Genomic DNA, 27,249 nt, shown 5'->3' with positions numbered 1-27,249 from the left:
AGCAGTAATAAACTCCCAAATCCTCAGGCTCCACTCTGCTGATCTAGATTGTGAATTCTGTACTTGATCCACTGCCACTGAACCTGTCTGGGACCCCAGAAAATCGGTTGGAAATCTCATAGATAAGGAGCTGTGGAGACTTGCCTGGCTTCTGCAGGTACCATTCCAAATAGGTGTCTCCATCACTATCTTTGAGGCTCTGACTAGACTTGCAAGAGATAGAGGCTTCATCTCCAAGACTGACAGGCAAGGAGGATGGAGTTTGGGTCATCACAACATCTCCTCTGGAAGCTGAAATAAAGACAGAAAAGAACAAACTTAAGGACATACTTCATGAACAAACATTATGTATTCTTTTTTGATATTCATTTCAACTGAGATGTTTATTTTTACATACAATTGTTGATGCACCAAAATTTTCTTTTTGACAAGCTAACTGAATTGACAGCCATAAGGATAACTTAATTGAAAGCCTAAGCATAACTTAGACCATCCCATTCCATCTATGTCATAATCTTCATTGTAGCCCAGGTTCTCTCCAACCTGAAATCTCACTCTTACAGATGTAAACCCCACAGGCACCATCCTAGATGATAAGACCCCTCTGTCTTCTCATACATGAACAGAACACATGTGATCAGCAGTGGGACCCAGGGCTCATGCTCCCTACCCATCCTCCTTTCTCTCTTCCCTCTGTCCTCACCAGGAATCCTGAACAACAGCAGCACCAACAGCAGAAGAGGCAACTTCATTTTGAGGAGGTAACCCAAGGAGACTGGTAAGTCACTGCAAGATGATGACTGAGTTTTTATCCCAGAGTAGCAAGGGTGTGTCCTCCCTAGGGAGGAATATGCAAAGGAAAGGGTTAGTGCTGCAATACAGATAGAAAGAGGAGTTGTGAAGGATATTTATGCTCAAAAACTACATAAATATCTTCTATGTCAGGAATGGCAATATTGAAACAGAATGTGGTACTTGATGGGAAAATGCTGCAGACTGTCGATCTGAATAACATTAGACACTTAATAAGTGCTGTATTAGAGAAACACTTGAAGGAGTGAAAATGAAGACATGTATGCAATCATTCTCTATGAGTAAAAAAAATATGCTTTTGCTCTTCTTTCATGAATTTTACAGAGAAATGCCTTTTTATGAATGTTAAATGTAGAATTTAGGAGCTGTCTTTCCTGTGGTTTATTTAATTTTCTCTGTGGAATCACAAAAATAAATAAATGTACTAGGAAGGTATAGCTTAAGTGTTTGTCATGAAAAATGTATACTGATGGATAATAAATATAATTGTCATAGGAAATATGAGTTAATGAAACTTTGGAATGGAGGTATGGATCTCTGGTGTTTTGGCTAATGATATTTCATAGGTGAATTTCAACTCATTTGCTTTCTATTAATTAAATATATATAACTTTTCATTCAGCAGTTATACCTGAGTGAAATTATCTTTTTACATTTGTTTATTTATTTGTTATATGTTTGTATGTATGTTTGAAGGAATGTTCATTCCCTAGAACACAGGCAGGGGGGCAGGGGACAACATGTGAAAGTCAATATGGTCCTCACCTACCATAATGATGCAGGGAAAATATCAACTTGTTTTCTTCAATGGCTGGAGCTTTTGTTGAGACATCTCACCAGCTCACTCAGTGAACTGATTTTAATATCATATTTTGAGAGTAGAAAATTTTCTCTGGAGCTTGATAGATGGCTCAGCAGTTAAGAATCCTGGCTGCTCTTCCAGAGGGCCTGAGTTTAGTAACTAACACCTATACCAAGTTGCTCTCTATTGCCTATAAGTCTAGCTACGGGGCCCTACACACCCTTCTGTCCTATGTAGTTATCTACATGCATGTGTGTTAAGCCATAGAAAAAGATATCAGCAAGTATACACTTTTTTAATTTTTAAAAAAGAAAAATCCTTTCTCACTGATAGAAATCTAATAGTTCTGTGCAAACACAAGAGTAAAGGAAAGTTTTTATGCCTCATGAATGGAATATAGAGTTCAGGACAGGCTGTTATTACAGTCTGATAAAAGCTCCTGTCCTGCTTGTTTTTATCACCTTGATACGGGCTAGGGGCATCTGTGAAGAAGGAACTTCAGTTGAGAAAATACTTCTATCTTATTGACCTCTAAACAATTCTCTGGGTTATTGTCTTGATTAATGATGGATGTGAGAAGGCCTGGCCCAATTTGAACAGTGCCACCCCTAGGCAGATGGTCCTGGGTGGTATAAGAAATTAGGCTGAGCAAACTATGGTGAAAAGTTAGTAAACAGCACTCTTCCATATCCTCCACTTCAGTTCATGCCTCCTGGTTCATGACCTGCTTGATGTGTTCTGTTCTGCTGAGTTCCATTCATGATGGACTGTGATGTGTAAACTGACCTACTTTCCTCCCCAAGTTGCTTTTGGTCAGGGTGTTTATCACAACAAAAAGTCATCTAGGACAGCCCTCCATAGTTATCGTCTGTCTCCTATATCCAATTAGTAAGAGAGGCTTCTTAAGAGGACAACTCTCTTAGGAGCACAGGAAAGAATGAACAGTTACAGTTTCATATTTTTTCCATATTGAATCTTAGGAAAACTCTTCCCCTCCAGAGGTTTTCTCTATAAGGAAAATGAAATTCTGTTAGATTCTTGTTAACTTTGAGTGAGATTCTTTTCCCTTATAGGCCTCTGTGTTCTGTAGCCACAACAAAGGATTCCAAGTTCACAGTTGTCTACATCAAGGTGAATAAAAACTAAATCTACTCTTTTAATGCCTCTCGGTTATCTGTGAGTGTCCTGTCCCTGTCCCCTGGGTCTTCGTTTGGCAAAAGTCACTTGGAATTTTGATGGTGAATCAGAGCTACTCAGTAGAGTGAGTCTGCTGCTTTACCCTCGTCAAATGGGGAAAACATGTTAATCAATTGATACTCAAGCCCATACAGGTCATTTCAAACTAAATAGAACTAGACAATTTTTTCAACTTCATGTGGCTTAGAAGGACAGTTACTGGCCAACAACCATAATAACAGATGAAACAAGAATAATGTGTAACTGTGTAAAATATTGAATAATTTAATTACAAAATACAAATTAATTGAAACAATAGGGAGATAGCATATACAATTTTCAGTATAAAAACAAAATGGTCATATTTTTAAACATATATGTTTAATTTATTGTATAAAACACAAATCCATAACATAAAAATATAGTATAAGTATAAATATATATTCAAATATAAATTTTAATTTATTGTATACATCATGGGTTTTGTGCTTAGGACCCAAAAAAAATGTAAAAGTATTATAAAGCAAAAGATGCAATAGTCTGTAATAATTTTTAGTTATCAGCCATCAATATTGCTAATACTTATTATTAAAAAAGAGTAGCATAGACTACTGTGCTTTAACCTAATCCAATCTAGTGTATCCAGGCTTTATCCCCAAAACATTTGCAAAGGAAATTTTTTCATCATGAAAACTAACCAATACAATTAACATAGGTGACAGTTCTTTCATATTAATAAATATTAAACTATAGACAAAATAATCATTAAAATGCAATGAAAATATATATATATATATATATATATATATATATATGAATGGACACAATAACTACTAACATTACAAAGAACACTTTTAAATAACTCAGTGAATCTAAACTAAAATTAAAACAAATTGTGACAAAAATAATATGTTTGCACATCTAAAATGTGCTGCACTTCTCTTTCGGGAAAAGCAACACACTTGAAAGCTGGAACACACCAAGAAAGAAAGTTTTTGTTAGTGTCTTGTCACTTCACTGTGGGTGCAAAATGGGAAGCTTGCTTGCAGTAATAAACTCAAACATCCTCAGCCTCCACTCTGCCAATTTTCCATGTAAAACATGCCTCTGATTCACTGTCAATGAACCTGTTGTAAACCACAGATTCCCAGACAGAAGCCTCATAGATAAGGATGTATGGTGACTGCCCTGGCTTCTGCTGGTATTTGTTCAAATTTTTGTTACCATCACTACCTAGAAGGCTCTGAGTAGACCTACAGGAGATGAAGGCTGTCCATTCGTGGGTGATCAACAGGGAGACTAGAGCCTGAGTCAGCACAACATCAATAATGGAAGCTTAAATAATAAGAGGAAAGTACAAAATCATGTGCAAAATGCATAAGCAGAATTTAAGATTATCTTCATATTATATATTTCAAGTGAGATCTTTACAGGTTGTGGATAAAATTTTTGTCAGTGCAGCAAACACTTTTAAAAAAAAATATTAGTACATCATTGTAAAGGAATTCTCAAGGTAATGTAGACCAGACCATTCAATTACATGTGTGTCAAATCTTCTGAGTTTCACAGATACTGTCCCATTTAACATATAATTTTCACAGATCTAAGCCTCACATGTTCATCTTAGAAGATGGGATCTGACATTTCATATTCCCACAGTAAAGACTTGGACTGTGGCTACCTGAAAGTTCACCCTCTTCCCATTTTTCTTCTGTATCCTCTTTCTCTTCTTACCAGGAACCATAGCCTTAGCTGCCTCAGGAACTGAAGAGGGCACCTCATTGTGAGAAGATGATCTTAGGAGACTGAACAGTCAAGGCAAGATTACTGATTTACTTTTATCTCAGACCAGCAAGGGAAGGTCTTCCCTGTGAAGCAATATGAAAATATAGTGGTGAATTCAGCAGTTTAGAAAGGAACAATTATTCAGGATTCTTATGTTTGAAAAGTCAAATAGGGCCTTCAGACCAACCTGACTCTATTACCCCAGAACCAGTTCTCAGAGTCATACCTACCTCAGCAAAAGAACACCAGCAGAAGCTTCCCATCCCACCTGTACACATCTCCTGTGGATCCCACAGACCATCTCCCACTGCCTTTCCCTTCTGGCCTCATCTCTGTGTCCTAGCCCCCAAACCCCTGCTTAACCACAAGCAAGCCTGCCTGAAGACCAGGCAGGCTTCAAGAAGACCTTCCCCACTCTATATTACCTCAAACCCAATTCTCAGGGTCACCCCTACCTATGCAAAATAACACTAGGGCCAGCTTCCCCTCACTTCTGCCCATGCTATCTGCATATCTCTCCCTGGTCTCCTCTTCCCCAGCCTCCAAAACCAGCAACTATCCTCCCTGCTTTCCCCTTCACCTTGAACACAAGAATAGCATGCAAGTAAAGCAGGCAAGAATCAACCAACACTGTCTGAAATTCCAGAATAAAAACAGAAACCAAGGAATAAAACTCTCACCCAAACAACACAAATCCCCAAATCAGAACCTAAACCTATAATCACCCAAAACCCAGATGCCTAGTTTCAAGCAACAGAACACAATCAGTAACACCCAGGACACTGTCACCACCAGAAATCATCTATCCTACCAAGGCAGGCTCTGAATATACCAATATACCTGACACACAAGTAAAGTACCTTAAAACCAACTATATGAAGATGATAGAGGTATATAAAGAGGAAATGATAAAACACTCAGGGAAATCCAGGAAAACAAATAGACAATTGAAAGAAATGAATAAATACCTTCAGGAAAGCCAAGAAAAAATTAACAACAATTGAAGGAAACAAATAAAGCTGTACAAGACATAAAAATGGAAATAGTCTCAATAAAGAAAACACAAACTGAGTAAATCCTGTAAATAAAACATTTAGGAATGAAAACAGGAACTACAGAGACAACTTTCACCAAAAGAATATAAGATATGGAAGAGATAAGGACAGGAATGGAAGATACAATAAAAGAAATGAATATATGGGTAGAAGAAAATATTAAATATAAAAAGTTCCTGACACAACACATCCAGGGAATCTGGAGCATATGAATAATAGGAATAGAGAAAGGAGAAAGATCCCAGCTAAAATGCTCAGAAAATATTTTGAACAAAACAATAGAAGAAAATTTTTTTAACATACAGTAGAACATACCTTTAAAGATACAAGAAGCATACAGAACACCAAATGTATGGTACTAGAAAAGAAAGCCCCCCCCCCACTACATAATCAAAATACTAAACAATATGAAAAAAGAATATTAAGATGCAAAGGAAAAAGACCAAGTAACATATAAAGGCCGACCTGTTAGAATTACACCTGACTTTTCCATGGAGACACTAAAAGCCAAAAGGGCCTAGACAGACATCCTGAAGACTGTAAGAGACCACAAGTGCCAGCACAGATTGCCATAACTAGCAAAACTATAAACAAGTATTCCATGATAAAGTCATATTTAAAAAATATCTACCTAAAAATCCAGCCCTACAGAAGATGCTAGAAGGGATTACCCAAACCAAGGAGGTTAACTACCCCCATGAAAACACAGAAAATGATCTCACAGCAGCAAAAGCAAAGAAGGGAAATTACAGACACACACACAAACACACACACACACACACACACACACACACACACACACACACACACACACACACACCAGCACCACCACCAACAACAACAACAACAAAATAACAGGAATTAACAATCAATAATCATTGATATCTCTCAATAACAATGCACTTAATTCCAAATCGGAATCTCATTTAAGAATGTTGCACTGTCTTAATATAAACTGCATAGCTGCCCTTTGCGTTATTCACATAAGGTTTAATATTTAGTCCTTTCATTTTCATCTGTGTTCCAATATTTTATAGCTTCCTTGCTTATTTCTTCTTCAGGTCCATTTACTAAGAAGTGTGTGTGTGTGTGTGTGTGTGTGTGTGTGTGTGTGTGTGTGTGTGTGTGTGTTTCTGTTATTTTTTTATTTTTTTATTTAATTTGATTTTACATATCAGCCACGGATTCCCCTGTCCTCCCTTCCCCCATCCCACGCCCCATTCCCATGTCCTCCAGGGCAAGGACTCCCCTGGAGATTGAGTTCAGCCTGGTAGATTTAGTCAAGGCAGGTCCAGTCCCCTCCTCCCTTCACCCAGGCTGAGCAAAGTGTCCCTGCATAGGCCCCAGGTTCCAAACAGCCAGCTCATGCACTAAGGACAGGTCCCAGTCCCACTGCCTGGGGGCCTCCCAAACCATTCAAGTTAATCAACTGTCTCACTTATCCAGAGGGCCTAATCCAGTTGGGGAATCCTCAGCTATTGGTTCATAGTTCATGTGTTTCCACTAGTTTGGCTATTTGTCCCTGTGCTTTTTTCAATCATGGTCTCAACAATTATCACTCATACAATCCCTCCTCTTTCTCACCGATTGTGTGGCAATGGTCAAGAGAAATCCCAAACTGACCTACTCTGGTGATCAGATGGCCAAATACCCTAACTGTCGTTCTAGAACTCTCATCCAATGACTGATGGAAGCAGATGCAGAGATCCACGGCCAGGCCCCAAGTGGAGCTCCTGGAGTATTTCTGTTATTTTTACTAGTTTTTCAGGTGTCTTTCTGATTTCCCTTGCAATTACATCCCATTTTTATCATTGATAAAAAGAAGATTTGAGTAGCTCAGGTCATAAAAAACTTTCTGTACAACATGAACACATGAATTTGATCCTTATAACACATCTAAAAACATTCCAAGGACAGTTGTAAATGATCATAATACCAGCCTGTAGCATGGAAGAAACAGGAAGAAACAGACAGGGGCCTCACTGGCCACCCATCTAGCTTACTCAGCAAGCTCTAGACAAGTATAAGCCCCTTTCTCAAAAACAATACAAATTGTAAATAATGTAAAATACATCAGTGGATCAACCCAAAATGTCGAACTGAACCTCCAAATTTGCTGGTACACCCACATGTGTGCACACACATATTCACTAGTTGCACCCTACATGTGCATATGAAAAGAATATGATTTGCATTTTAAAACTTTTAAAGTTGTTTGAGATTTTTTTGTGACTGATGCATACTATATCTCAGAGAATAGCCCATGTGTTCTTGGGGAAAATGTGCACCCAGCTCTTGCAGACAGAGTGTTTAATTTTAAGTTTGTTAGGTCTAAATGGTCTAAAGTGTTAAAGAAATAATGATGTCACACTTTCCCTTACTGATGTATTTTGTGCACTTCTAAGTAAAATGCAGAAATTCTCTACCATTATTGTTTTATTGTATATATCTCTGCTTGGTTATCCCATTGGTTCTTTCCCATACTTTAGAATTCTGAGATTTGGAGAATAGATACTCACAGCTCTTTTATTTTCCTGGTTACCAACTTTATGTTTGGAGTAGTTAAATCTTGCTGAGTCAAGTCTTCTAAAAGACATTGATTTCTTCTGCATTCTCGTTCTCATTTCTCTTTAGCAGGGTCTCGGTATCCCAGTTGAGCTACAATTGGCACTTCTCCAAAGGCCTCCCTCTTGCTCCTTCCAGGGCCTGTGGTATTTTATAATCTTCCAACTGGAGTGTTCTTTGGATACCTGCCCCAAGATGTTGGTTCTCCTTCAAATGGGCATCATGTCGTTTTTAATAAGCCTTGTTGGTGGTCTAGCTGCCTTGTTGTCTCAACAATTGTCATGATGTTTGCTGTTCTCCCATTGCAATTCAGGTCATGATTTCTGCTGCTTCATGAAATTCTGAATGAATTATTCCTGAGTTTCCTGTAGGTCTTGCCAACATCTTGTGTTTGAACAGGAAATGATTTTACTTCTGAGGGACACTGTAGTTTTCTCTCTGTTGCAGGATGTAAAGTCAACAAAAGGAACTCCCACTCCCCATCCTCAGTGAAACCAGGGTCCTAGCCACAGAGCATTTCCCTCTCCCTTCAGTTTTTAAAATGTTTAAAATGCCTATATTTGTTCCATGTGATACCTTAATCTTGGTCACAAATGCCTATGGTGTTAAAAATATAAATAGTGTAGGTGAGGAACTAAATATTTAATTTTAACTTCTAATTTTCTACTACAATACTCTTAGAACTTACCATATTATAGCATTTAACATAATGATTAGCCTTATCACTACACCAACCAAGGTGTTAAATATGAGGCTGGGGCCTGTCTCACAGCCACCACACCAAGCTAAGGAATGAACTGTATCTGTTATAGACACAGCAGCTACATCATTGGAAACTGTGCTTCTAGGATTTTTCACTGAAGATATGTGTATATTATAATATACATATGTATATATAATATATATGTATGTATATATATATATATATGATTGAAAGAATAGTAATAACAAAATGTCATCAAATTGACATGTCTGCATTCTAGATGTTGAAAAAGGTATGAGCATAAATTCCTGAAAGAAGCTGTGTCTCCAAACACAGACTGACTGATAAGAATGACAGTGATGTGGAGAGGCTAGAATGTTGTTAGGACAATACTTAGTCCCCAGAAACAGGCTTCCAACAAACAACTTCCTCATACTGGACTATGTTTTCCCCCATTCCACATCCTCCCAATGTTTTCTCTTTTTTATTTTTTTTATTTTAAATCCCTCAATGTATGTGTTATATCAGAGCCTCCCACACCCATTATTAATAAAACTCTAATCCTCCAAGCCCCACATAGAGATTCACTGTAGTAATTCCCTGTGAAGTTCTCAATCCCATCAATGTAGGCTTTCATAGACCTGTACAGATCTTGTCTGCTGCACCTGGGATCCGAGGACCTCAAAGAATTGGGCAGACTACAGTCCAATGATGTAGACACCTTTGCTTCAGGTTTAGTGTACTCTTGTACAAGAATGAAACAAAGAAAGCAATGATCCAAGGAAGGTTATTTAAGTTCAGAAAAAAACATGATCAAAAAATTGTAGTGGGTAGCCATTCCAGCTTTGGTGTAGAAGTTCCAACACCCATTGAGGCTTCGGTAACTATCACGCACACAAGACAGGGCCAAGGGAGGGCCTGAAGACCCAAGATCAGGACGTGCTGTGCTCTCTTGCTGCTGGGAGCCCAGATGCTAGAGGTGGATGGAGGAGAGTTCTCCAGAGAGCATCGTCGGACTACTGCTGCATCTTTCCCAGAACCCTCAACTTACCTATTCCTTCATTTGTAAGTTATGTCATTAAGTAAATCTCCTTTTAACTACGTGGAGTGACCATAATAATTTAACCAATATCTGGCGCCCAACGTTGGGCAAATTACAAAGGTCTGGGTGGCTCCCACCTTCAGCTCCTTCCCCAGCTGGTGGGTACCTAAACCTACCTGCAAAGTTCCATATAACCAGGGAACGCCTACACGGTTCCATTCCCAAAAAAGGGTGCAACTAGTCCTATCTCAGTTCCCTAGCTTAGCTCCAAGACCAGGGAAAAAAACCTCTGTGAGTGAGGCATTCCTCTGCTCCACGTACCGGCTCCAGCTCCCCACCCTCTGGATTCCTGCTTTCATCTGTTGTTGGTCAAGGTTGCCAGCAGGCCCAGCTTTGGAGCTGTACCAACACCACCTTCTGACTGAAAAGTCCTACATCCCCAGAACCGCGGAAAGGTAAGCTAGTGTCTTATTTCAAGTAAAAGTACTTGATAATTTTATATTTTAAAATTGACTAACAAATTTTGAGTAATTCTTGTAATATGGCTGACAACATTAACTCACAAGAATTTAAAAACCTTTTTGCCTGTATGATGAATGACATTCTCCTGGAAATATACAACCTTCCTCAGGCATATTTGGCCTGTACCATTTTGGCATTTATCGTAATAATTCACACAGTGTTCAAACACTGGTTTAATAATAAGAACAAAGATGAGTCATTATTGGGACTGATACAGGCTTTAAAAGATAGCAATGAAGGCTTACAGAAAAAGAACCTTATTCTGGAATCTGCTTTCAAAGATAGCAATGAAGGCTTACAGAAAAAGCTTCTCTTTCTAAAATCTGCTGTAAAGATAACAATGAAGGCTTACAGAAAAAGAATCTCTTTCTGGAATCTGCTTTAAAAGATATTCTATTATGAGCATCATAGTTATTATGATGGCTACCACAAATCTTTCAAAATAGCTAAAGAATTAAAACAATGACTATGAACTAAGATGGAAACATTGGAAGAAGGAAAGGCTCATTCTGTGAGCCTTTGGTTGTTATGGTTTGGGACCACAGAGAGTGCACACAGTAAACAGAGGTGAAGTGATGTCAGCACTAAACCTCTGACACCATAAAGAAATTTTGATAATTTATTGAAAATGTCTTATAACAAAGATTTTTGAAGGATGTGTAAGGTGAGACAGGGATGTAGAGGAAAAGAACAAAGTTAATGCTATTTTAGTGTTTCTTCCTTCTCTTCCTCCTCCTAGCCTCTGCCTTTTCCTCCCTGTCTTCATCTCCCATGATGCATTATAATCTAGTCAAATGTATTTCACAAGACAAAAGTCATTTTAACAAAGTATTGATATAGTCATCCTTCTGACAATTAAGAAGAAAAACTATACAATTATCTCTATAGTGTCTGCAAAATCATTTCTATTGGAGTCAATCAATATTTATGATAAACTTCTAAGAAAGCAAGACATACTCACAAAAAATACCTTACTGTCATGTATTGTCTATAAAGGTCAGGCAAATATCTTAGTTATAATGAGAGAAAGAACATTGAGCATTAGCATTTTTATCTCAAATTACAGAAAAGATCAAAATGTCACTCTCACCACTTGTATATAAAATAATAGCACAGATACATCAATCCTATTGGTAAATGAGCAATGAAGGACATGAGATAAAATATTTGCTGATAAGATTAGTATACAATTTATAAATAAGGAGTCTCAAAATAAATATTTAGAAATAAGTACAATAAAATCTATACATACACAAAGGGTAGTGGAATAGCTCCTGTATGTTAACAGGCATACAAGTTAATATAGACTTTATCTGTGTCATAACATGAACCACTTTTAAAAAAATATTTTCACATGCCTGAATGTTTTTCTTACATGTTTATAAGAACATTCTTTGCCTGTCTGGTGCTCCTAGAGGCCAGAAGAGGGTGTTCTATCCCCTGGAACTGAAGTCAAAGATAGCTGTGTGTCACCATATGAGTGCTGAGAATCAAACCCAGGTCCTTTTCAAGAGCATCAGGTACCCTTAATCACTGGCCATTCTCTCCAGCTCCATTAAACCACTTTTAAATGTATCTATTCTCCAATTTGCACATAAACTCAATGTAATGAAACTAATACTCATGAAGGAGTTTCTAAAGTTGATTAACTCAGTCCACAATTTATGCAGAAAATACAAAGACAATAAAACGGAAAATATGAAGTACAGAAATGTGGGATTATATCTTGTGACTTGTTCTATTTTGTTCAAAATCAAAGTAATTAAGTCTGTGGGTACTCTACATGCACAAATAGACGCATATATGAATGAGACATCATTAAAGGACAGGAAATAGATCTTACCCACTCACAATTTAAAAAAAAAATCAGAATTGAAGATAGATCACCATTATTGGGCTGGTGTTTTGTTTTGTTTCTAAACCTTTGCTATGGGATATAAATTCTTCAATAATACCACTTTTGGAGGCAGGTTCAAAACAGCCCTTTATTCTCTATAATTTCATGTCAACTAATCTACATTGCATTACACACAGTGTGATTGAAAGTCAGAGGAGGGAGGTTCTATTTTGTTTCATACAGGAAGTGAATGGGCATATGAGCCAGAAGAATCCTATGTGAATTGTCACAGATAGCTGCAAGTATCAACACTTAGGGCTGAAATTTTAAGTCACAACAGAAGATCACGGTTAGGTAACTTCTCTTTTTCTGACACAAGTGCTCTAGCTTTTGTGAGAAAAACAGGAATTCTTTTTTACTTTAGTTTCTCTCAATAATATTTTCCTGCTACTTAAATGCTGGTGCTTAAAAGCAAATTCATTGAATCTAAATGATGAGTGGTTGAAATGTCCACAGAAGCTTTTACTCTTCTGTAGGAGCTCCAGATGGTGATACAACTCAGAATCCTCAAAGGAAATGACTGTGTCCTCTGATAAGGCAGAAAAGGCATTGGCGCTCTGTGTGGCTGGAAATGAAGGGGGAGGAAGATAAAATACAGAGAGGACTGTTTAGCCTCCTCTGGAAAATCAAATGTCTCTCAGTGAGATTTTGTAAAAACCCTGTGACATCTCAGAAACAGTTTCAGTGAGTGAGTCATGAGGAGCAGCTGAGGGAGCCCAGCCTCTCACTTCTGCTTCCATGGAGGTTTATGTTATGACTTGTATCACTGTGGGAGGGGTATCATAATATTGTTGACAGTAATAAGTTGCAATGTCTTCAGACTCCAGGCTGTCAATGGTGAGGGAATAATCTGTTCCAGATCCACTACCACTGAACCTCGATGGGATCCCTTCTTCCCTGTTGGATGCACCATAGATCAGGAGCTTAGGAGACTTTCCTGGTTTCTGCTGGTACCAGCTTAAATAATTGCTAATGCCCTGACTGGCCTGGCAAGTGAGAGTAACTCTGTCTCCCAGAGATGCAGACAGGGAGGATGGAGACTGGGTCATCTGGATGTCACATCGGGCACCTAGGAATGGAGACATAATAAATAACCACATAGTTAAGCATGATATGAATGGACCTCTCCCAAATGACAGTCAACACTAATCACAGTGTAATAGTGAAAGTCCCATTTTAGTCCATTTTTACCTGGTAACCAGAGCAACAGGAGCCCAAGGAGCTGAGCAGGGGCCCTCATGTCCATGCTGAGTCCTGACTGCAGTGACAACTGTACAGGGTGTGACTGGTATATGAAGAAGTCCTCAAGGCTGTGCAGTGAGTGCATGCAAATCACTGGGAACCAGTTAGGGTGGGGCACAGCTGCAAGGTTTGCTCATCTCAGTAACTGAACACAAGTCCTGTGTTGCCAAATGCCTGAGGCCAGATGACACATATGCCTACAGAGAATGCATTTCTCATATATATATATATATATATATATATATATATATATATATATATTATTATTTTACAATACCATTCAGTTCTACATATCAGCCATGGGTTCCCCTATTCTCCCCCCTCCCACCCCCTCCCCTTACCCCCAGCCTACCCTCCATTCCCACCTCCTCCAGGACAAGTCCTCCCCTGAGGACTTCGAACAACCTGGTAGACTCAGTCCAGGGAGGTCCAGTCCCTTCCTCCCAGACTGAGCCACGTGTCCCTGCATAAGCTCCAGGTTTCAAATAGCCAACTCATGCAATGAGCACAGGACGTGGTCCCACTGCCTAGTACCCTCCCAAACTTATCAAGCCAATCAACTGTCTCACCTATTCAGAGGGCCTGATCCAGCTGGGGGGCCCTCAGCCTTTGGTTCATGGTTCATGTGTTTCCATTCATTTGGCTTTTTTTTCAATAATTGAGTAAAACTGAAATTTGTTATAAGCCACAGTCGTCCTAGGGACCTCCATGCTATATATATAGCCTCTATGGTTCTATGGGTTGTGGTCTGATTGTTCTTTATTTTATATCTAGAATCTACCTATGAGTGAGTACATACCATAACTGTCTTTCTGGGTTTGGGTTACCTCACTCAGGATGATTTTTTCTAGTTCCATCCATTTGCCTGCAAATTTCATGCTTTCATTGTTTTTCTCTGCTGAGTAGTACTCCATTGTGTATATGTACCACATTTTTTCCATCCATTCTTCCGTTGATGGGCATCTAGGTTGTTTCCAGGTTCTGGCTATTACAAATAGTGCTGCTATGAACATAGCTGAGCATGTATCTTTATGGTATGAATCAGCATTCCTTGGGTATATGCCCAAGAGTGGGATGGCTGGGTCTTGAGGTAGTTTGATTCCTAATTTTCTGAGAAACCGCCATACTGATTTCCACAGTGGTTGTACAAGTTTACATTCCCACCAACAGTGGAGGAGTGTTCCCTTTGCTCCACATCCTCTCCAACATTGGTTGTCATTGGTGTTTTTGATCGTAGCCATTCTAACAGGTGTAAGGTGGTATCTCAGAGTCGTTTTGATTTGCATTTCTTTGATGATTAAGGATGTTGAGCATTTCTTTAAATGTCTTTCAGCCATTTGTAGTTCTTGTTTTGTGAATTCTCTGTTTAGCTCTTTAGCCCATTTTTTTTAATTGGACTGTTTCCAATTTTTACTTTGATGTCTAGTTTCTTGAGTTCTTTATATATTGTGGAGATCAATCCTCTGTCAGATGTGGGGTTGGTGAAGATCTTTTCCCATTCTGTTGGCTGTCTTTTTGTCTTATTGACTGTGTCTTTTGCCCTGCAAAAGCTTCTCAGTTTCGAGAGGTACCATTTATTAATTGTTGTGCTCATGGTCTGTGCTGTTGGTGTTTTATTTAGGAAATGGTCTCCGGTGCCAATGCATTCAAGAGTGCTTCCTATTTTCTTTTCTATTAAGTTTAGTGTAACTGGATTTATGTTTAGGTCTTTGATCCACTTGGACTTGAGTTTTGTGCATGGTGACAGATATGAATCTATTTGTAATCTTTTACATATTGACATCCAGTTATGCCAGCACCATTTGTTGAAGATACTTTCTTCGTTCCATTGTATAGTTTTGGCTCCTTTGTCAAAAACCAGGTGTTCATATGTGCATGGATTAATGTCAGGGTCTTCAATTCGATTCCATTGGTCCGTATGTTTGTTTTTATACCAGTACCAAGCTGTTTTTATTACTATAGCTCTATAGTAGAGTTTGAGGTCAGGGATGGTGATGCCTCCAAGGGTTGCTTTATTGCATTTCTTTTTTAAGTTCTAAATTTTGGAGGTTTCTTTGAAATTTTCTACTGTACATAATCAGTTTTTTAATAATATAATTCTAATATATGTTAATGGTAACATAGACAAATATCTGACTGTCAATAAATATACAACAGAGGAGGGACTATTAAAGCTTTAACTTACTCAAATAATTCCTACCAGTTAAAAAATGCTGTGTCCTCCTTGTGAACTATTTGTTTGCTAGGAGTGGTCATTTCTACAAATTAGAAGAAAAATTTATCAGAACCATTTAGATTTTATTCTTCTCTCATATATTACATTGCAACCACAGTTTTCCTCCCCATCCCCTCAGTCTACTCCTACCACCTCAGAAAAGAGCAAGCCTCCCATGGTCATCAAGCAAACACAGCACAATATGCTACAATAAGACCAGGCATGTACCATCACATCAAGGATGGATGAGGCAACCAAGTATGAGGAAAAGTACCACAGGCAGTCAAAAGAGTCAGAAGCAGCCCTTCTTTCCACTGTTAGGAATCCCACAGGAACACCAAGCTACCGGTCATCACATATATGTGGGGGATTTATGTAAGACCCATACAGGCTCCCTGATCTCTCTGAGCCTTCTTGAATCCTGGTCAGTTGATTCTGTGGCCCATGTTCTCATGGTGTCCCTGAACTCTCTGGTTCCTCTCATATTTCCTCTCCATCTTCCTCAGGACTAACAGAGCTGGGCCTAATGTTTGGCTTTGGGAATCTGCATCTGCTTCATTATTTGACGACTGAAGTCTCTGGGTCTCCTGATGACCTGTAAACTGCAATAATGTCACAGATGTTATAAATGAGCATAAGATGGTAAGTAGGAGATTCTCCCTAAAAGTTCACTTAGAGGAGAATCAGCCTTCTTGCACATAGACTAACAGGAGCTGTTTCAGACCAGTCCATCTCTCTTGGTCTCTGGATGTGTACGTAGACATGTACAAATCATCAGGATAAAATAAGGGTTTTCTTTTTTCCTTTTTTTTTTTGTTTTGTTTTTGAATAAAGAGTTTCTCTGTGTAGTTTTGGTGCCTGTCCTGGGTCTCACTCTGTAGACCAGGCTGGTCTCGAACTCATAGAGATATGCCTGGCTCTGCCTCCCAAGTGCTGGGATTAAAGGCATGCTCCACCACCACCCAGCAAATAAGGGTTTTCTAAGGGTAATGATTTATTTCAGTTGTTTGATACAGGTATATGTGTACACTGACACAAGTGGAGGGTCTCAGGATGGAGGAAAGAACTAGAGAAACACTGGATATGTGCCTCACAGAGGGCAAGGTTTGGGAGGAATCAAGGGATGGCAGCTTCAGTGCATGTCCCTGTTAGTCTCTGACTCCTCAGCAATGAACAGCTACTCCCTGGTCTGTCCACAGGGGGAAAAGGTCATGTGTCCCCTTCTTAAAACTTAGGCTCAGTGGGACAATACGTGGTGATGTCACTATTGTGGGTCACTAATCATGATGCACATTTTGTTAGAATTAGTAATAATATGTTATAAGAACAATAAAATAATTATTTAATGTAATAATTTAATAATTGTTTGATTACAGTGGGCCTAATGTCTATTTTTCTTTTTCACAATTGCTGTCCTCCCTAAGTGAAACACACTTGAGCTGAGACCTTATTCTGGCCTGGTATCATTTCCTGGCCTTTTGGATTTGGACCTTGAAGATCAGTGAGAACCACACAGTGAAGAGCAGGCTCTGCAGCACTGGTTCCCATCAAAACATGTAAGCTACAGGCTCGGTACTAAACAATGCCAGACTAGGTGTATACCGTGGTCTCACTTATTAAAAACCTATCCAGTTTTCTGATTCATTTTTTCTTAAAAATAAATCCGCACTTTTCTTATTGCCCACTAAAGATTTGATGTGTAAGTCTGATTACCACACCAGACTTACAGACTTGATTTTTCATTTTAAAAATCCTTCTTAGAAATTTTAGAAAATGTTTCATATTAATATGTTGTTGTGTAGAATGTTTAAAGTTCTTTGACAATATTTTTTGTAGCTTTTAAAAAACTCCAATGTCAAAGAACACTTAAAATATTGAAAAACAAGTGATGCCGTTGAATGATTTACGTAGTGGTAAAAGCACCCTACTAGAGAATTTATGTGTGCTACAAGAAATCAGAAATAGAAACTATAGAATATCCAGTATTGTGAACTAGTGAAATCTGCAGTCTTTCCTTTGTATTCAAAGTCTTGTTAATAAAATACTTTTAAATATATTGGAAAGAAGTCTTGTTAGAATTGGAGACTCCATCAACACAGTAAGTAAATTGTATGTCTCAGTAGCTGACAAGAGAGAAATGGAAAAAAGGTGGAGAGGAAGCCAAGCCCTTCAAGTTTCCAGGGAGGTCAGCTAGCAGCTATGTGGCAAAAGGAAGAAAGGAACTTCAGACAGTAATGAGAAAAGCCAACGAGTATATGGAGGCTTAGGAAAGAGATAGAAAGAGAAAGGGGCAAGTTGTACTTTTCTTCTCCTCTAAGAGGAGATAGCAGGGACTCCATGGAGACCTCTGCAGAAGATTTTACAGTAGGCAGTCCGGGAAGGGCAAAAATACAATGTCCCATTAAGGAGGAGTCCCTCCTTCTGTATTCTCCTTGGTCCTGTTTGCTGATTCTATCAACCATCAGAATATCAGCAGTCCCAGAATCAAGGCTGAATGCCTCAATCTTAATATTGAAACTGAGGAGCCATGGACGGTTAAGTCAAGTCTAAAGCTGAGCTTTGCTCTTAGACCTGCCTGGATGGATCTCCCTAGGGGAAAATATATGATGTTCAGAACTACATAGCTCCTTGAGAGAAGGTAGTGTGACATTTGTTAACAGGGACAAAACGAAATTTATAGATAAGTTGATAAATTTTCATTCATGCACATATTATCATTGAGGTTATTTCGTACTATGTCTCCTCCATATAACCTTTTCTCCCCATTCCCATTAGTCTCTTTTCTACAAACATGTGATGTTTGAATCCAGTGGCAGCTTTAGAGCAGCGCTCTAAACACTCGTGGATACTGACCTTGTGCTCTACAGGGTCGTTGAAGATGGGAGCTCTCAGCAGGGAAATGGGATAAAATAAAATGATGCTGGTCTTAAAGTATTGGCACCAGGCACATGCTGGTCCTCACTCTCTTCTTTACCTGTGAATCAGAGCTTGGCTGCAGGCTTTTGCTATAAACCTCCCCCAGTCTTCAGAAACAAGTCCCACTTCTCTCAGGTGGGACTCCCTGCAGAGACCCTGCCATGGTGTTTGTCTCTGGTCCTGGGAACTAAATTCTCCCTGCAATACTCCACCATGCTATTTCCCTTGGTTTGTCTGTCTGCAGCATGAATAACTAGTATAATAAATAACTTAGACCTCAGTTCTTCATCTCAGTTTACTCTAAAACCATAATGCCACACCCAAAACCTAAAAACTTGTTCATCTAGAAAGTTTGATGTCCAATTTGTGTCATATGCACACGTGTGATGATACGTATCTATATAAAAATGGTAAACTCGAAGTAGAGCAAGAATGTGAAGGTTTCCATTCTAGTATTCACTTAATTCAAGTAATATGATTATCTTCATTTGCATTCAGTTTCCTGCAATCACGATAACTTCATTTTCTTTATTGTTAAAAATCAATTTCTTTATTTAGATACAAAGGAATGGAAAATTATAAAATTTCTAGGAAAATAGACATAGCTGGAAAGATCATATCATGTAAGGTAATCCTTAGATTTGTGTGATTAATTTGAAGTACTGAAGAATCTGAGAAACCATTGTGGTGGGGAAGGGAAAGGAAGATGCTAAGTCGGGGAGAGAGTGCACAGGTGACATGAAAGGGAAAAGAAATAATAGACAGTGTGAAGTGTGGAGATGCATGGGAGGATGAGGCTATTGAGGGAGTTAGGGAAGGGAAAACTATCATTAATCAAAATTATTTAAAAAGCCATAAAATGCCTTGGCAGTGATGGCAAACTTCTTTAATCCCAGCACTTGGGAGGCAGAACCAGGGGGATCTCTGTGAGTTCGAGGACAACCTGGTCTACAGAGTAAGGTCCAAGACAGGCACCAAAACTACACAGAGAAACCTTGTCGAGAAAAAACAAAAAAAAAGCCATAATATAATCTATTATTTGATAATTTACATATGTATCCTTACTAATATAAAAGGGTTTCAGTATATTTAGCCTACACTGGACATTATGCTCATCCCAGAAGTTGTAGATTGAAGAAAAAAAAACCCTGAGCCAAGTTTGGGATACTTCTCTTCAAGACATTGGTCAGAGATATACTGAAGAGCCCCAAAAGAGTGAGGGTGATTTTTATTGTTCTTAGGAACTGCAGTGGTTTGAATGAGAATGTACTCCAGAAGTTCAAGTGTTTGAATACTTGGTCCCCACTTGCTCTCACTGTACACATTTGTCACTGTATTTACACAGGTAGAGAGGGTGCGAACAGACATAAAGTCAGCTTTTCTCTCTTCATGCTCAGCTGATCTGAAGGCCCTTGATCCCTCATCAGGTTGCTGCTTCTTACATAATGAAAGAATGTGGGTATTGGCAGGTGGTTCCTAAGGAATAGCCATGTCTGTTCTGTATACCAGTCTCAAGTTTAACCTACTCCCTGGAAGTTTCAGTCTGATCCTCCTATACATGCTTGGACATCCTGCTGTACTGTTACCCAAACTAAAAACACATTAGGTACCTGAGCCATCTAAGGCAAGATTTTTGTTGGAGTTTGTATCACAGTGGTAGAAACAGACATAGTATGCATCCGACTATATACTTCCAAGTAACTCAGGCTCACTCAGCTGATTTGCAGTATGAAACTGGTCATTAACTTGCTGTCATGGAAGTGGTCTGTGATGCCAAGAAACTGGTAGGAGACTCTATAGAGCTAGGGAGACTGGACTGGATTCAGCATGTACCAATCTAAACTGTGTTTCCATTAATCTGTAGAAGATCATGACTGACTTGATACACAGATATGGAAACCGCTTCTCCAGGGCAGAGTGAGCACAATCTGGGTTATCATGATATTAGCCCTGGATATTAAAAGTATAATAAGAGAAAAATGTTATTTAATATGCAGACATAGAAAATATTTACAAATTATTTGCTCTTATTCTTTATTTCCTACTGATTATGCTCAAAGCTTTGATTCATATTCTAAAAAGTAGTTCATTCAAAAAGAAGAAAATACAGAGATTTACAAATTATAAAGCATGCTCCAGAATTAACATGTATCATAGTCTTCTATCCATGGCAGATTTATGACCAGAACACAAATTCTGGTTCATTCTGTCTTCTCTCTCAGTCACATATGTAAACCCACAGAACCATACTGGAACACTAGCTGCCATCTCACACACTGACAGATCATGGATGAGCAGTGGTGTCTCACAGCCAATTTTATGCTAAGCACCTGTCTTAGTTAGTGTTTCTATTGCTGCAAAAAAAATGACCAAAAAAAAAAAGTTTAGGGAGTAAGGTTCCATTTGGCTTATATTTCAACATTGTTACTCATCACTGAAGGAAGTCAGGACACAAACTCAAACAGCGCAGGATCCTGGAGGCAGGAGCTGATGCAGAGGTCATGGAAGGAAGCTGTTTACTGGCTTGCTTTTCCTGGATTGCTCATCCTGCTTTCTAATAGAACCCAGGACCATCAACCCAAAGATGGCACCACCCACTATGGGCTGGGCCCTCTCCCATTGGTCACTAACTGAGAAAATGCTTTGCAGCTGGATCTTATATAGGCATTCCCACAACTAAGGCTCCTTTCTCTCTGATGACTCTATCTTGTGTCAAGTTGACACACAAAACCAGTCAGTACTGCATCAATCTTGGCACCCATTAGCCATCTGTCCATGACCCCAGTCCCTGAAAGATAAGTTTCCAGTAACTTGAACACTTTTGCCAAGTTTGAAGATCTGAGTTTGATACCTGGAACTAAGTGAAAGGAGAGAACGGGCTCAGCTAGAAAGAGGAGTCCTCTGATACCCATATATGTGCTGGGACATGTGTACCCTTCAAACACACAATAAGTTAATATAATTTATAAGTGAATGCATATGAGCTGGAGAGATGACTCAGTGGTTAAAAGTGCTTGAAGCTTTTCCAGAAGACACCTGATTTTGTTTTGCAGAGCCCACATTTGGTGGCTCACACCTACCAGTAACAACAGCTACAATGGATTCAGTGCCCTCTTCTGGCATCTGTGGGTACTTTCACACCCGTGTTCCCACACACAGAGAGACATATGCTCAAAATCTAAAAGATAATAAATATTTAAATTTAATTCATTTTTAAAAGATTGCCCATTCCCCAACAGTGAGGTCTTAGGGTCTTAAACAAAAATCATGTGACAGAATACTTCTAGCCTGTCTAATCTACTCCATTAGTCTATGTGTTTGTTTTATGTCAGTACAATACTGACTTACTACACCTTTGCAGTATGTTTACAGGTACAGTAAATCAGGTCTCCTGGTATGTTATTTGTACTCAAAATTACTTTGAACATTTAGAGTGTTTTGTAATTATGTATGATTTTAGCTTGTTTTAACAAGTCTTGTAAATAGTATTATTATTTTGAAAGAAATTGCAGTGAATTTGTAAATAATGTTGGATAGTACATAAATTTTAATAGTATTGACTCTTCCAATCTGTTAATAACACATGTCTGCTGTGGATCTCTGTATGCTATGAATGTGTTGCTCTGATTGGTTAATAAATAAAGTGCGGACTGGCCAGTAGCCAGGCCGAAAGTATAGGCTGGACAAAGAGAGAGGAGAATTCTAGGAACAGGAGGGCTGCATCAGGAGACACTGCCAGTCACCCCCATGAGAAGCAAGATGTGAAGGGAGAACCAGGAAAACATACCAAATCAACTGGCTAAACATAAATAAGAATTATGGGTTAATTTAAGTGTAAGAGCTAGTCAGTAATAAGCTTGAGCAAATGACCATACAGTTTGTAAATAATATAAGCTTCTGTGTGTTTACTTGGGTCCAAGCAGCTGCAGGTCTGGTAGGTGTGACAGATTTGTTCTGACAATAGGCAGGCTGAGACACAGGGAAACTCTAGCTATACATGTCTTTCCTCTATCTTTATACTTTAGGATTTTGCATCCATGTATTAAATGGTATAGTCATATGCTGGTTAATCATCAACTTAAAACAAGCTGGGCTTATCTGGGAGAAAAGAGCCTGGACAATGGACTTGATTCCATCAGATTTACCTATCCATGTTGCAGAATACTTGATCACACTGTGAATTCCAAGATTGCATTATTTACTGGAAAAACCTGCTTCTATTTGTGGTGTGGTTCAGCCCTAGCACACGCATTTAGTCCAAAAGCTTACAGCTGAAAATTGTAAACAGGATTATATAAAATCAATTAGGAAGAGAAGCAAGCAACCAGTTGACAAAATAAAAAAACATAACATGTTAGAGAGAGTCTGAATATACATATAAATATATATAGAGAGGGGAGATGCACAGGAAGTAGATAGGAGGAACACCCTGTCAGTGGGAGGAATTTTGTTTGAACTGACATAGGAGAAAGTTCTTTATGGGATGGCAGCAGATGAAAAAGCAGCTGGGTGCTTTCTCTGCTTCTGTCAACTATCAGGTTTTCACCCAAGCATCTGGCTCCTGAGTCTTTATTGGTAAAATCAAATGATTGAGATTTAATTGAAGACAACATATGGGCAAGACCACATATGTGAAACCTTTTTATGATTGGTAATTGATGTGGGAGAGCCCTGTGCACTGGCAGTGGTGCCATCTCTGGTCAGGTGGCCCTTGAATGTATAAGAAAGATAATTGATTCTTCCCTTTCTCATGTGGTCTTTATTTACCATGGTCTCCTATTCCTTGTTCTCCCTCTCTGTTCTTGATCCAACTGGGATCTCCAGCTCCCCTAAGCTCTCTTTCCCTCGACCTTCGCGCTTCATTACTCCCAATCATGTCCAGGTTGTTCATGTAGATCTCAGCCATTTCTCCGTCATTGGGCAATCCTCGTGTCTTTCTTGGGGTGCTGTTTTCCAGGTAGCCTCCCTGGTGATGTGAGTAGCAGTCCAGTCATCCTTGTTGCACATCTAGCATCCTCCTATGAGTGAGTACATACCATATTTGTCTTTCTGAGTCTGGGTTACCTCACTCAGGATGATTTTTTCTAGATCCATCCATTTGCCTGCAAACCTCATGATGTCATTGTTTTTCTCTGCTGAGTAGTATCCCATTGTGTATATGTGCCACAATTTATTTATCCATTCTTCAGTTGAAGGGCATCTAGGTTGTTTCCAGGTTTTGGCTATTACAAACAATGCTGATATGAACATAGCTGAGCAAGTGCCCTTGTGGTATGATTGAGCATTTCTTGGGTATATACCCAAGAGTGGTATAGCTGGATCTTGGGGGAGATTGATTCCCAATTTTCTAAGAAAGCACCATATTGATTTCCAAAGTGGTTGTACAAGCTTGCATTCCTACCAGCAGTGGATGAGAGTTCCCCTAGTTCCACATCCTCTCCAGCATAAAGTGTCGTCAGTGTTTTGGATCTTAGCCATTCTGATAGGCATAAGGTGGTATCTCAGAGTTGTTTTGATTTGCATTTCCCTGATGATTAGGGATGTTGAGCAATTCCTTAAATGTCTTTCAGCCATTTGAGTTTCCTCTGTTGAGAATTCTCTATTTAGTTCTATAGCCCCCACCGTCCCCAAAAAATGAAAGATAATTGAGCAATCCACAAGGGATAGCCCTTAAGTAGCATTCCTAGCCCCCACCCCCTCTCCAAAAAAGAAAGATAATTGAGCAATCCACAAGGGATAGCCCTTAAGCAGCATTCCTATGTGGTCACTACTTTAATTGCTGTTTCCAGTTTACTACATGAGTTCCTGCCTCCACTTCCCTCAATGATGAGCTGTAAACCCATCTGGACAAGCAACCTCAATAAACTCTTTCTTCTCCAAAATGGTTTTGGACAGTCAGTTTTTTATCATATGAACAGAAACATAACTGGAACAAGGCATTTTTCTCCTTTGGTTAAATATATGTCTAAGCCTCCCTCACCTACTCTTCCCCTCACCCCTTTGCCTCAATCCTATAGTTTGTTTATTAGTTTTTTTTTATTTCTTTTCACTCCATCATTGCTGTCATGTAGTAATGCTCTGTGTATTTTTGGATGTTGAGTTTTATTCTGAAATGTGGCCAAATTCTTTGCTTGTTGGTGAGTGCCTTTACATACAAACCAAATGCTCAGATGCTAGGTTGATGGGTTCTGTTGTCTTTAAGGTGTTAGATGTCCACTAATTAGTGGGATACAGGTGAGAGAATTATACCTTTCCCTTGCCCTGGTACGTCTGATATGTGATTGCACCAAAAAGGAAGTTTCTATTTTCATTCCTTAATGAGTCAACAATGCATTTTGGTTGCCCTCTGAGTTTTCTTTAATGTGTTAATGGACACATTTTGGTGCCTCCTGTGAGGAATATTTAATAAAATACTGACACAAATAATGAGGAATCACTTTGCAAACAATCATATCCTTAATGATGCAAATGAACAAAAACAACCGTGTTTTTGAGATTCATTCTATGGGCAAATAGATAGAAGGGAGCATAAGTGGAATACATATTAATATGCCCTCCAGATGTGCAAAAACATGACCAAAAGCACTTTAAAAATTTCAATCTACAATGGATTTGTAAATTTGGACATTCTGAGGCAGAATATTATGATGGTGTAAGAACCTGGTAGAGGCAATGAACTCCATGACACAAAAGAGGCTTTGAGCTCTCATCCTATCAAGGCCAAGGATAAAATCCCAAGATAGGGAAATGATGTTCCAACCAGGTCCAGTTTTGTACTTTTCACCAGCTCTCCACAAGGCCTTCATATGATAAAATAACTAAGGGATTACTCCATTAATTACACTGGATGTCTCATGATCTGTTCATCTCTGGAAATGACCTCAGAATATTTCTGGAAGGGTGTTGTCTGCTAGTCTTTAATTTCTCTGATTTCCTGTAGAGCTGCTCAATAAAGATCGTTACTGAAATATGAAATCAAAGGAAAGGATTTTCCCATCCATAGACACCTGTGGTAAACCACATGAGGCAAGGGTTGAGCCTCTCCTGTGTTATGTTACATGCAGACTAAAATATCTGCAGTGTCTCCTTGAACTTCCCAGACCTATCCAGGGACCACATGATTAGGCAGGGGTTTTTTGCCTCTATTGTGTTAGGTGCACACTGGATGCTGGCAGAGGACCACAGAGAGAAGGATTACTATGTAGATATCTGGGCTCTTTCAAGCAAAACTATTTCTTGACATGCAAGCAGTCTGAGCACATTAAAAAAAACAAGGAGCAGCAGCTGGGGCAGCACAACTTCTACTTCCCTCAGTGGTTTATGTCATGGCTTGTATCACTGTGGGAGGAGCACTGTTATGCTGCAGGCAATAATAAGTTCCAACATCTTCAGGCTCCACGCTACTGATGGTTAGTGTGAAACTTTTCCCAGAATATTGGCCACTGAACCTTGATGAGACACCAGATTGCAAATTAGTTGCATAATAAATCAAAAGTTTAGGAGCTTGTCCTGATTTCTGCTGGTACCAGTTTAGGTCATTGCTAATGCCCTGACTTGCCAGGCAATTGATTGTCACTCTTTCTCCTAGAGATGCTGACAGAAAGGTTGGAGATTGTGTCACTTGGATGTCACATCTGGCACCTGACAATAGAAAAACAAACAAACAAAAAATAACATAATTAATAATGTTATAGTAGGAATTACCTGATTAGAAGGATAGTGATGACTACTCTGGGCTGAATAAATTTTCTATGCTGTGTAACTTACCTGAGAGCCAGAGTAGCCAAATTGCCAGGGCCTGAGCAGGAGCCTTCATGGCCATGCTGTGTCCTGACTGTCACTGACTACTGCAGGGACACTCAGCAGCCAGCTAAGAATCTGTCAGTAAAGGGAGATATGCTCTGGGCACATGCAAATCAGCAAAGATTATCAGGCCTAGGGACAGCTGTAGGGTTTGCTCAGCTCAGTAACAGAGGAAGTCTCAGTCTATGGGGACCCTCCATCAGACCTGGGAGACACACACTTGCTGCTTCGAAAGTGTTTCCCATGGGGATTACAGGATATATTTAGTCCAGTGTCCTTTAAGTAGAGTGGTTTTGTTTTGTTTCATTTTGTTTTGCTTTGCCTTGCCTTGCCTTGCCTTGCCTTGCCTTGCCTGGCCTTGCCTTGCCTTGCCTTGCCTGGCCTTGCCTTGCCTTGCCTTGCCTGGCCTGGCCTGGCCTGGCCTTGCCTTGCCTTGCTTTGCTTTGCTTTGTTTTGTTTTGCACTGCACAGATGAAATATTTTTCTTTCTAATTTTGAATATAAGAAGGATGGTTGGAGATTTAATTCCTTGGAAACTGCAAGCAATATAAGTTGAGGCCAAAGTGTTGTCTTTTTTTCTCTGCAGTTTTATTTAATAAATCATCAGGAGAAGTGATGGACAGAGACATAATTTTGACTGAAAGTTAGATGCATAAAGGCAACCAAGGGAGGTCAGTATATATACATGCATTCATAGCTAAATGGTAAAGTAA

At 39.2% G+C, this 27,249-nt stretch overlaps 1 pseudogene; it reads right to left on the bottom strand.

Annotated features, from left to right (window-relative positions):
• Positions 1 to 43: 43 nt before the first annotated feature.
• On the bottom strand, positions 44 to 26,555 carry LOC107399958 (immunoglobulin kappa variable 2D-29 pseudogene; annotated as a pseudogene).
• Between the last annotated feature and the right edge of the window lie 694 nt (positions 26,556 to 27,249).

The sequence above is a fragment of the Peromyscus maniculatus genome, chromosome 3, assembly GCF_049852395.1.
Source record: "Peromyscus maniculatus bairdii isolate BWxNUB_F1_BW_parent chromosome 3, HU_Pman_BW_mat_3.1, whole genome shotgun sequence".
Classification (NCBI taxonomy): Eukaryota; Metazoa; Chordata; class Mammalia; order Rodentia; family Cricetidae; genus Peromyscus; species Peromyscus maniculatus.
The sequence above is the reverse complement of the archived record's forward strand: the minus strand, read 5'-3'. Positions and strand labels throughout refer to the sequence as shown.